At 52.4% G+C, this 12573-nt stretch overlaps 1 long non-coding RNA gene across 1 annotated transcript; it reads left to right on the top strand.

Annotated features, from left to right (window-relative positions):
* The first annotated feature begins 8707 nt into the window (after positions 1-8707).
* LOC122186118 lies at positions 8708-12416 on the top strand. Its single transcript, XR_006181060.1, has 3 exons — positions 8708-9559; positions 9960-10101; positions 10371-12416. It is a non-coding gene; the product is annotated as an uncharacterized LOC122186118 (long non-coding RNA).
* Positions 12417-12573: the final 157 nt, after the last annotated feature.

Below are 12573 nucleotides of genomic sequence, written 5' to 3'. Positions count from 1 at the left end.
GTCAAAAAAACAAACTCGGGTAGGTGTGCGAGCTGAGGGCAGGGAGAGCCTTCCCATGAGGATTCCAGCCCCAGCGAGCTGAGAAACCACCTCAAAAGGATGCTAACAGCACTCTCAGTGCCTGCAAGGGATGCAGCAACAGGCGGGTCAGGAGGGGAGGCAGCGCTCAGAGGTCAGCGTGTGGAGGAATCAGTGAGGGCTGCCAAAACTGGGGTGAGTAAGCTTGCAACAGGCACTGAAACAGCCTGCCCAAAGGTCTTAGGGTGCAGAACAGAAAGGGCAAGGAAGGAAGGGGAGATGCTTTGCAGACAGCGTAGGGTAAAGATGAAGGAGTGTCTAAAGATTGCCTTGGAAGGACTGAACATAAGTGGAAAAATGGGGCTGAAAGGAGGGTAAGGGTATTTAATAGCTTTCTTTGGAGGAAATGGCCAAGTTCCTGGTAGAAAAAAAAATTAAGAGCTCACCATTTGGTCGGGGGCGGTAGGGAAACATTTCTGACCCTCACATTGGGATTTGTGAGGGGTCTGTGTCATCTCAGCGTTGCATGCAGGGAACTGGGGGGTCACCATCCCTGGGGTATTCCAGAGCCATGGGGATGTGGGCAGTGGGCACAGTGGGGTGGCATCTGAGCAGCCTTTGCCAACTTTAATGTGATTCTATGATCACGGGGCCAGAGTGCCAGATTTCCTACCCGCATTTAAAAGGGGATGAGATGTTGATGTGTGTAGGAATGGAGACTGATCTGCATTGTGGCCTCCTAGGATGAATGAGATGCTTTACTTCGCTATGATGATTCAACTTCTAGATGGAAGCCGAGAAGAAAAACTACCTCTAGCTTGCTTCGGGGTGAAAACTCGAGCTCTTTCCAGGAAAGGAGCTTCTCCTGGTGCTGCTCCCGTTCCTGGAGGAGGGCTCTGAGCCGCGTGGCTGCTCCCTGCCTGCAGCCCAGGCTCCCTCCTCCGCTTCCTCGCTCTCTGCTCTCAGTAACCTGAGTCCGTCCTTCCCCTTTTCCTTACTTTCCTCGTGCTCGGACTTGCTGCTGAGCAGCCCCGGAGCCAGGAGGGAGGCAGCAGGAGGGGAGCGGGGAGAAGTGGAGGGAAGGGGAAGGCACGGTGAGAAAAATGGAGGAAAAGAGAGAGAAAACGTTCTTTTTTGCCCCCTAATTTGCAGGAAATCTCTGGCGTCCTTCATTAAATTCATCCCAGTTTTGCAGCAGAGCTGCAGCTGAGAACTGCAGGCTGGAAGCAGGGGAGGATGAAAGAAAAAGGAGAGGTGGGAGAGGGTTCATGCATTGCACGTGGGGCAGCATAGAGAGGTGGGCATGGGGTCAGGTAGGGTGGTTGTGCATGGAAGAGCACACCTGCCTCCCCTCCAGCTGCTCTCATGGGCCTTCTGATAATACCAAACAGTGGCCAGGTCAGTATAAATGCCCAGCTTCACACCAGCCGACACGTCTCACCTGCCAGGATTAATCATTACATCAAATGCAAAGCTTCAAAAAAAAAATCCACCTGAAATAGCACCAACTCTATAAAAACCTGAATGACTGTACTGGCAAACTGAGCTGAGTGCCCTTTGCTGCCTTGCCCTGCACAGGAGGAGAGCAGTGGCTGGCACACGGCGCATACATGCTGGTGGCAGGGTTCTCTCCCCTTGCTGTACCTTGCTTCTGGGAGCTTCTGTGTCGCTTTGCTGCTGATGAGGCCGTGCTGTGGTGGGGGTCGGCGGTGCTGGAAGGCGGGGAATAGCAGGGCGCGCTTGGAGGTTGTGTTTGGAGCAGAGCCCCTCTCTCTGACCCCACCTCCTTTCCCCCTTTCTGAGATGCTGGCCTCTTTCAACTGACAGCCCACTTTTCTGGCAGGCTTGTTAGCTTTAGCTGGAACAATTTCCTTTGAACTCAGCTTGAATTAACATCTCCATGGCAATAGGATCAGGGCTTTGTCTCTCACAACCTGCCCTTCACCCTCAACAAGAGGTCCTTCCAGGAGGTGGGAAGGGGGCACCACCACCTCCTCCTGGGGAAAGGCAGAGGCTGGGAGCACAGCCTGGGGCTCCCCTGGGGTGGGGAAGCTGCAGCAGATGCTGGCAGGTTGGAGCTGGGTTTGGGTTAGCTTGCTGCATGAAAGCCAGCGAGTGAGTGTGTGTTGGGGGTAAGAGGAAAGCAACTTGCTTCCCTTCACCATAAACAACCACAAACACAGTTCCCTAGGGTGGGATGTCTCTGGTGCTGAGCCAACGCAGTGGAAGGAAAATGATGCTGAGCCCAAACTGAGCACTTCCTTTCTGCCCATCCACCTCTGTCCTACAACACCCAGTTCCCCACCACTGCAAGCAATCAACCTCCATCTCTACTCCATGTGCCCCTTCACCCCCAGGGCTCTGGGGTCCTGCTGGAGGATCAAGGTCTCTATCACCAGTCCGTGCAATGCATTCATCCAACCCATCCCCTCCCACCTTGTCTCCTTTTCCCTGCAGCGTGAAGAAGCCACATGCAAGCCAATGGGAGGAAGCTGAGCTGAAAACCCCGCTGCTCTGCAAGCCCAACCCCAGTGCACCTCTGGCTGTTTGCCCATACTCTGCTCCTCACTGCTTCACAACTCCCTTCGTCCAGCTGCTCCAAACCTTTGCATCTCTGCCGACCACACATCACCCCCATCACCTGGGCACCGGAGGAAGGACTGCTTCATTCCTCCCCACCACAGCCCACGTGGGTCTGTCTGTTTGGCATTAGTGGGCTCTCACTAACAATATGGGTTTTTTTTCCTCTTGTGGACTGAGAGGTTTTGCAGCCAAGTCTGTAGGTGGGGAAAAAAAAGAGGCCTTTTCCTTTGAATGCCGGGTAATTTTTTTGAGAGCAGCCCTCTGAGAAATCAAATCTCAGTTTCTTTTCTTTTTTGGGGGGTGGGGGAGCTGTAAGCACAGCAGTAGCACCTCCCTTCCTCCTGCTCCCAAACACCGTGGGGATGGCAATGCTCCCAACACTGGGATGGGCTGCAGGGATGGAACCCCACAGTGTCCACAGAAGTTCTGCTGGACGTAAGCTGCAGTCAGGGTCACTGCAGCTGTGGTCCCCAAGGGACAGGACAAGCTGCTCTCCTCTGTGCCATGCTCAGGTCTGTGGAGCACTGCGATGCTCTGGGGTCACAGAATCATTGAAAAAGACCTCTGAGATAATTTGGTCTGACTGCCTCAGGGCTTCGTGTGTTTGGGTTCCTTCTGCCTCCTTCTCCCCCTCGCAGCACCGCTGCTCCCTCCTCCAGCAGTCCCTGCAGCTGGATCGCAGCAGGCAGCTCTCATTCCCTGTTAATGAGAAACTCCTGCACTTTGTCCCTTGAAATGAAGCCATGTTCGCCACGTGATTGCAGGGAAGGGTTTCGGGGAAGGCTGCAGAGAGAAAGAGGGAAGGCAGGGGGCTGAGCACCCGCGGGTGCTGGGTCAGGGCTGGGCAGGGACGTGGGAGGAAGCTGAGGGATGTGAGATCTCACCCTGCTGACCCCACATTGACTCAGCTCTGTCTGCATCTCATTCCTTCATACCGGGAAGGGGAACTCACCCCCACACATGCTGCCTCCCCCGTGTCCAACCTCAGCCGGGCTGAGCATGTAGGAGGCTCTGTTCTCTGTGCTCAATCAGTGTGAATCATGAATCAGGGGTGGTTTCCCAGGGCTGGGCAGCAGGGTCAACCCTCATCCGATGCACTTGGGGCTGTCCTCTCCCCATGGGAGCCCAGGGAAACCCCCGCATTGCTTTGCTAGGGCAGCTGGCAGGAGCATCTCTGTGCAGGAAGATGACACGTCCTTGCCCCAAGCCCAGCTGTGCTGCCAGTAAGGCCACAAACCTACCCAGCACTGCTGGGGGCAGCTTCTCATCAGTGCAGCCCCTGTACTGTGAGGATGCTGCACCCCAGGAGCTGTGAGCAAGCAGAGCACCGTGCCAGGCACTGCCTCCCTCTGCTTATCTTCTCCCTCTGACACAGACAGGGCTGCCCTGACCCCGCTGTGGCCTCAACCCAGACGGGGATTCTCTTTCTCTTGCAACCCTGCCCCAAGAGCTGGGCGTGTGTGATTCCCTCTGCAGAGCTGAGAGCAGCTCCATCAGTTCAGGGCTGGAGAGTAACTGCTGGAGCCAAATCTCTTTAGGCTTTGGGGCCCTGGAAGTTAGCAGAACACCTTGCCTGTCATGCACTGGGGGGAGGACAAAGCTTCCCAGCTTGTACACTGTTGCTTTCCCCCTGCTATGGGGTGGGTGGAGAGGCAGAGCCACAGAAAGCTCTTAGCCAGCTGTGATTTTTCACCAGAATCCGAGAACCCAACAGGAATCAGCAGCTGCACTTAATCATACAGGGCCATTAAAGTGACACAGCAGCTCTGTAGGGAAGGGGAGCTACCAGCCTGGGGCAGGGGAGAAGTTTGTCTGAAATAGCCAGACACAAAACCAGAAAAGGACCTCAGAAAGGCTGAGGAAGAAAATATTCCTAGGAGCCTCGGTGGCGTGCAGTGCTGGTGAGATCTGTGGCTCGTGGCCATGGGGCTGGGAGCTGTGAGCGGGACAGGACAGAGGGTTACCTATCAGAGTTGGGTTTCTCTGCTGGCCTTGTGCTTTATCAGTCCTCCAGGAGCACTGAACTGAGGCCAGGCAGGGAGGAAAGCTTTTCCTTCACTCCATCTCCCAAATGCCACATCAGCAGTGAGCTGCAGGATGACCTCAATGAGGAACAGATTGTCCCTTGGCCTGCCTCCACCTCCCTGCAGCGGGGATGTTGGGACCCCGAGATGGGGAAAAGGGATGAGCCATGCACTGTGATAACAGTACTGTGATAACAGCAGCCACAGCCAAAGCAGTGGGGCTGGGATAGGAGCAGGCATGTGGGGGGTTTCTTTCTGTCATCTCCAGCCTTGTTGGCAGCACCCAGTGAAAATTTATGGCAGCCAACATTGTGATCAATTGGCAGAGCTGGAAGCATCCCTGCTTTGTCCTGTTGTGTTTGAGCTCCCAGCACTGCCTGGCTGCTCCCAAAGGGAGGGATGGAGAAGGCACTGGGAAAATGATGGCACAGAGGGGGCGCTGGGCAGCTCCTGGTCTTGTGTTCACTTGTGGTGTCTCTGATTCAGTGCTAAGAGCAGTTCCCCTGACTGGCTTCAGAGAGCTGCAAGAGAGGAAGTAGGCTGAACGTTCAGGTTGAGTATTAGGCAAGATTTCTTCTCTTAAAGAGTGGTGATGCATTGGTACAGCTGCCCTGGGAGGTGGGGGGGGAGTCACCATCCCTGGAGGAGTTCAGGATATGTGGCACTGGGAGATGTGGTCAGTAGGCACGGTGGGATGGGTTGGGAATCTGAGCAGTCTCCAACCTTAATGATTCTATGGTTCTACGACACACTTGGCTTTGCTATGTTGCTGCAAAGACTGTTTTCAACAAGCTTTAAAATTACATGAGATGAGATGATATGGAATGCATCTGTCCGTAGAGAAGTGAATTGCTTTTGATTAACCTGTTGCTTGGGTGTTTTTGTTTGTTTTTGATGCTATTTGATGCAGTGGGGCTGTCAGTCCAGCAAACTGCCTCATTTTGCAGAATGTTCCAGGAAAGCATGGGAAACGTTTCCAGCTAAATCTGCAAGAAAAATATTTGCATTTCCCTCCAGGCTGATTTGTAACCTAGATTGCTGGGGTTGGGGGCTTGGGGTGGAGGGATGCTGCTTTTCAGTAAGCTTGCACAAAATAGACATTTCCCTTTAGTCTGGAAAAAAATGAAATTCAGACCACTGCAGATGCTCAAATGCCAAATGACTTTCAAGCATGAGAAAATCTTGAAATCCTAAGCATAAAACATATGGCGCTTTGCTTTGGAATGAGATTGAAAGGGAAAAGCTCAACAGTAAAGCTGAACCGAGGACATTTCATTATTCAGAATGATAGGAAAGAGCTTTCTTTTAGCATAAGAAGAGAGAATTTTGAGCAGATCTGGCTGTTTTTGAAGGCAAGCAGCAGCCTCATTATTTATTTGCCTCGTGGTCACATTAGGTCAATTATTAACTCACTCAAATGAAAGCCAAAAAGCTCCTTAGGAATCTGTTTTATGTGAAAGTGTGGATGGAAGTGGAAACAACCAAGCAGATTTCATTCAGTTTAGGAGAAAAACATCAACCGTTGTCTCTCTCTCTGTGTCTGCACAGATTTGGGACAGCCTTGGTCATCCACTATGGATATCAAAGGAAGCAAAATGGGGCTGAGGTATTCACTGCTGAGAGTGGGGGGGGGGGGGCATCCCCCAAATATGAAATATCTGGGGGATCCGTGTGTCCATATGAGCACTGCCTGTATTTTTGCCCCGTGTCAGCTCTCCCCTTTTGCAATCTGCCATTCACATCCCATGAGCCAGAAGCAATTGTGACTCAGAGTGGAGCTCAGAGCCGCTTTCCTGACCCTGTCTGCAACTGCACATCGCCCCAGGGCACAGCAGCTCATTAACCTGGGGTTGTTCTTTGTAGCTGCAGGTGGTTTCCTCACTCCTGATCCCATCCCCATCCCTCTCTCCGACCATTCTCCTCCTGTGGGCCACGGTTCTATTCCAAATGTCCATTTTACACCTCGCTTTAATTAGTTTTGTATCGCTGTGTTGCATTTATATCGCTTGGCATAAGCTTCACGTTGCTTCCATTACATCTGCACTGCTGGGATTTTTATTTATGGTGTTTCTGGTGCATTTGCATTACTTTCCTGAGATGGATATCATTTTGGCTGGATTTACAGTGTATTTCTTCAGTTAGATTTATATCGCTTTAATTAGATTTATATCTCTTTAGGCTTTGAGGGCTTCACTTAGATTTATAATCTCTCTTTTAGCTTGTCTTGCACAGGAGATTCGCATCCTCTTTCTTTCAAAGGGTATTGCTTCACTCAACACCAATGTTGCTTTATCTAGGCTTTGGTCAGCCTAGGTTACACGAAGCCAGAACTCACAGCTTGCTTTCTTTCCCCTTAATTTCCAACAGGATTATTCTACCATAAATTAAATTAACCTCTTCCAAGCCAACACCAGTATGAATGTATTGGAGATCATCTCACCTACTGGATCAACGAGAGTCCAGTTAGCAAGATGCTCTTCCTATTCCTTCCTGTGCAGCGTGCAGCTGTGTGATGGAGGCTCCAAGCTTGCTTTTCCCTGTGCCATAATCAAGAAGCCTCGTTGGAGCTGATCTCTTGCAGAACGTAGCCTGTGCTTCCCAACAACAGCCACAGAGGACGTGGCTTTGTGCTCCTGCCCAGTTCTGATCACATCAGCTGGAAGGGATCTACATCCATGTGCTTCGGGGTGAAAGCTAAGCTGGGATTGAGAGGGGTCAGTGGGTGTTCACTGAGGGCTGTTGTTTCAGGTGTTCACAGCAGGATGCTCGGCTGCTTTCCCACTTGGAGGCAATTTGGGGCTCTGTTGAAGGGCAGGATGTGGGCTGGGTGCATTCACTTTTAGCTGATGGAAATGAATTCCTGTGAACCCCTCCAGCCATCAGCACTCAGCTGGCTGCACCCTGAGCTCTCACCCAGTCCAACCTCCTGGCCCTCTCCTTGCCCAAAACACAGTGAGACCCTGATGCTTACTGTGTGCCCAATGATGTGACAAGGACCACAGAACCATTACAGAACCTTTGGAATTGATCACTAAGCTCATCAAGTCCAACCCATCCCCACTGTGCCCGCTAGCCACGTCCCCATCCTCTGCCCTTCCTGCAGCTGCACAAACGAGTGGCTAACTCAATTAATGTGCATCTAATTAGGCCATCAGCATCTCTGGAAGAGGGGCTGCATCCGCAGCATGGGCTGCAGAGGTCTGAGCATTCCATTGCCCTCCCCATGCTCTGCCGCTGGGCCCCATTCATTTAATTACGCCTGGCTGCTGTGCTCCTCACCCTTTTAATTGCCCTGGACACAGAGCAGCGTGGTAAGCAGGTCAGAGATAGATGCTGGGCATTGTTTTAAGACAGTAAAGCTGTTTTTAAACAGCATTCAGCAGCTTGCTTTATGTAATTGTTGAGAGAAGGAGGGCATTCAGCAGGGGCAGCGGGGAATGCTCCAAAGGGATGCTGAGCAACTCCTAATTAACGACAAATGACTCGGAGCCTGATGCACTGCTGTAACTGTCAGATCTCTGCCGAACACCGCAGCTGCAAATCCTTTCCCAGAGCTTCAGACCAAGCCATAGGTCTGCAGCAATATTCCCAGGTAGAGCTGGGATTTAGTCAACAGTTTGGAGGACTGGCAAAACCCAAACTAATTAACTCTCCCTGAGGCTTATTAGTTCTCTGGTGCTGGGATCAATGGGAAAAAGCTGATTTTTATGCGTTCACATCCCCAAAAAGAGCTGCCCTGATTGAACACTTCAAAAAGCACTGATGATTCTTTCATGTAGTTTAAAAGTGGGGTTTGGCGTGAAAATGAAAACAAAGGATGGGAGATTAAATAGATCAAGGCAGCACATTTGGGCCTGATCCCTGACCTCAGTTATACCACTTCTACCTGAAATTCATGGTGGTGAAAATAAGATGAGAAAGAGGCAGCAAAGACTTGTGCTTGGTTGGTTTTCGTTTTGGAGACTGATGTTGCTGAGGCCGTTCTGGACAAGGTGTGTTTTCAGAGCACAACTGAGGTCTGTTTGTCCTTCCCCTTGCACCGCCGTCCTGATCTCAGGCTGTGCAAGCACCCAGCCAAAGTGCTGGAAGGAAAAGCTGCCTGGCTCTGTGTGTGCAGTCCAGCAAGGGAAATAAACCCAATGGGGCCAGGGCAGGGGATGGAAAGCCTGGCAAGCCACGGGCAAGCAGCCCAGCCTAAGGCTGCATGGCTCAGGATGTGCTGGGTGAGCAGCCTGCCCAGGGCACTGAGCACTCGGGATGTTTCCAGGGGCCCTGCTGAGCTCTGCAGCCTTCTAGATGGGCTAACTGCAGTGTATGCCCTGCTGAAAGCTCTGCAGGACTGTGAGTGCTGCTGGAGGAGCTCCCAGAGACGTGTGTGGCCCCAGGACCGTGGGGAAGCCTGCCCAGCCCCTGTATGCCCCCCTTCCAAAGCATATCATGCTTTCCAAGCATGGGTGAGACCAGGATCTCATTTTGCTCTGGTCTGGTCTGCAATCTAGCCTCAAACCTGCTGCACTGAGAAGACAGGTGGATGCAAGGCTTTGATCCATCGCCTTCCGTGCCCTGACCACGCAGGAGCAATGTCCAATTCATTACACACAGCCTGCTGCATCCCCTTGGAAGAAAAGGGACTCTATCTAAGCTCTGCCTCAGAGGGGACTTAGAACAGCTGGCTCTGAGCACTCCAGCAGGCACTAATTACCCTAACGAGCCTCCCCAGGCCTTGCCCCAAGCACCCTCTTCCCACTGGCCCTACAGCTCCATTTAAGTTTAAGCCAGGAGCTGCGCTATTTTACTGAGCACCTGGAACAGGGGACAAGTGGATGAATAGGGCAGCATTGTCACACATAGAGGCAGCCCTGGGCGTGGAGCAAACTTGGTGGGACAGAGCATCCCTAAGTAGGGGTGGGCAGATAAGCCAAGGCTGTGCTGAGGTGAGTCAACCAGGTGGGAGAGGGGAACAGGACCATCCAAATGGGAAGGAAATGGAGGCTGCACTTCTCAGCACGGTGCTGCTCTTCTGGATGCCCAGCTCCCTGCTGAGCTCCTGGGGTTGGTTCTTAGAATAAGCAGCTCATTCACAGCAAACATCACTGCTCTTTGATGTATTGCTGGTGCTGCTGCTGTGGTGTGTTAAATCCTTTGGTTTCGTGCTCGTAATAAGAAAACTGGCCGCAGAGACTTACTGTAAGTTGATGAGAAAGTAGTAATAATTACTGCTTGTTCCTCCATGGGAGGGTAAACCTTCAGATGCTAATGGGCTCTGGAGTATTGACTGATTACTCACACTGGGGTGAAACAGCAAGCAAAAGTGGCCTTCATTCTCCTTCTCAGGGATAAGGGCGAGAAGCATCCTAACTGCAGTGGATGGCTGCGGAGTGTGATTTTTGGGACTGAAAGGTGGAAGAGTTTTCTAACATAGGACAAGGGGCAGGGCAGGTGTATTCCTGGAATGGATGAAGGGAAGATGCTGCAGGTATTTATGCCTGGCCCAGCCTGACAGCGTGCGCACAACAGCAAGTGGGTGGTGAGTGGTGAAAATGGGCTGGCAGCACATTTTTGTTTGCCTGGTGCATTTGCATGTGGCAAAGGCAGGGCTCTTGCCCACAGAGCCTTGTGTGGGATGCTGAAGGACTTCTCACGCTCTCCACTTCTCTTTTTCTCTTGCTAAGGCTCTCAGCTTTGCAGCAACAGCTGTCTGAGCCTGGATCTGAGTGGGTACAAATCCCTTCCTGCTTTTCCAAGGTGCTGACATGACACTGAACTTCAAGTTTCGAGGTGAGGAAGGGGGAATGAAGATTTGCTGCTCAGTTGGGGCTGACCAAAGCTGCATCCCAGGCCCCAAGGTGAAGCTGTGTCAGACTGTAATCCTCTGCTCCCAAGCACTGTTGGATCATCCCAGCAGAGCATGGAGAATGTTTTCTTTTAACGGCATATTTTTCCTTAAACCAGTTTGCAGGCACGGCTGAGGCATTTTAATGGAAATTTCCTCCCAGTAAAAAGGCTGCAGCACACATACCAGAAACTCTTGGCCCGGATCATTAACATTCAGTAAAACTATAAGCAACCCAGTGGGAGCATTGAGCTGCCAGGCATGCTTCGTCTTCCTACAGCTCAGCACACAGACTGTGGATGGGGGGCAGCCCTTCAGATGTACAGACAGCAAAGTCAGAAGAGGCCAACACCAGTGAAGCCTTGCTTTGGCCACCAGGACCTGTCCCACAGTCTTTAAGCTGTACTTAATCCTCTCAGCTGCCCTTTATGGCCACTGATCTGCAGCCACCTTACCCTGCTCTGCTGATGGTGAATCTCAGCAAGCTGTTCTCTCCTGTGTTCCTTGGCTGCTTTCTGTCTATTCACATGGGTGCTGGGATCAGATCTTCCATTCCCAGGTCACGTTCAGGGTCTGTTTGTGCCTCAGTCCCATTGCAGGAGCACAGCATTTCTGGCAAGGTGCTGGGCACTGGAAGGAGCCCTCTGAGATGGTCTCTTTTCTCATTTCCCATGCTTTGGGAGGATACCAGGAGGAAAATTGATCCTATTTACTCCATGCCAACTTTACAGGGAAGGAGAGCCCTGAATTCCCCCTCACACCCTCTGGTCCAGGTACACAGCAGGCACTGCTGAAACCAGCAGCCAGGAGCTCACAGCTGCACAGAGGAGGGATGGATGCATCCTCATCCCTGCTATCCTCCAGCATGGACACAGGACTGTGCCACACTCCAGTGCTGGGCTGCACGCTGCTGGACCCAAAGTGACCCTGGTGCGATGGGGAAGCTGATCCCAGGTTTGAGCAGAGCACAGCCCTTCACACTGGACATGTTCCAAGGGTTATTTGTGCCTGCTGACCTCACGATGCTTTTCCTTCCAGCCCCTGCTGGGGTCCTCCTGTCTTTTTGCATAATCTCCTCTGAAGAAGTAGCAGGAGTGGGGCCTTCTTTGCAGCTTTTGTCCAGGAGAGCCGCCTTGCTGCACGGTTCCACTTTGAGAACCCCCCTCTCTTTTTGTGTTTGAGCTGAACCATTTCTTTTCTCCCCTCTTTGCACCTCTTAACTTTCTCTCCTTCTCGACTCTGATTTCTTTGCACCGTTATTGTCCTCAAAAGTATTTTGAGGACACAGTTTGTTCAAAGCAAGGCTGTGACAATGCAAGGGCTGCAACTGGAAGCGTGGATTAAAGCAGTGCTTTCTATTTATTTCTGAGCTTTTCCTCGCAAAGCTGTTTCTCTCAGACCCCAATCCTGCTGCCGCTGTGACCTTTGCATTTGCAGAGCGACCTTTGGAAATCAAAGGGGCCTTTTATCGGCATCTGCCCATCTGGAAGCGATTGCAGCAGCGGGTGCAGGGCAGGTTGGGGCCTCGTGGCTGCAGCCTGGAGTGACCCAGTGATGGGAAGAGGGGCTGAAGTGCCTTGCATTGCATCCTCGGGGTGGGAATACCTCCGGTGTGCTGCCTGGATGCAGGGAGAGCCTCAGCAGCCACGTCAACACTATTTGATTCACAGCCACCGCGTGTTCAGTGGACTCTGAGTTATGTGCATCGGTGCAAACTGCAGCCCTGGGCTTTGCTTTTCGTGCTGGCCTCCCCAATCCTTTGTGTTCAATTATTTGTCAGGGAGGAGAAAACATGAAGAAAGGAAAAAAGCACAGGAGAGCCCGGCAGCTGCCCTGGTGCTGCTGGAGATGCCTCTCCATCCTCCCGACAGAAGGGAGCGGAGCTCGGGACAGCGCTACTTTCTTTGCCTTCGGGCTCTCTCTGCCTTTTTTTAATCCCCTTTTCCCCTCCCTCTCTCCTCCCCCCGCAGCCCAGCTGGGGAGCAGCTGCGGCTCGCACTGGCCCTTTAACGGCGGGGCGGTGCTGCGGGCCCGAGGCTCGGCTCTCCGCGCTGGGGGAGGAAGTGCGGCCGGGGGGCGGGGGGGGCGAGGGGAGCTGCGGAGGAGCGGGGATCG

The sequence above is a fragment of the Lagopus leucura genome, unplaced genomic scaffold (assembly GCF_019238085.1).
Source record: "Lagopus leucura isolate 7727_CA_CO unplaced genomic scaffold, USGS_WTPT01 Super-Scaffold_100034, whole genome shotgun sequence".
NCBI lineage: Eukaryota > Metazoa > Chordata > Aves > Galliformes > Phasianidae > Lagopus > Lagopus leucura.
The sequence above is the reverse complement of the archived record's forward strand: the minus strand, read 5'-3'. Positions and strand labels throughout refer to the sequence as shown.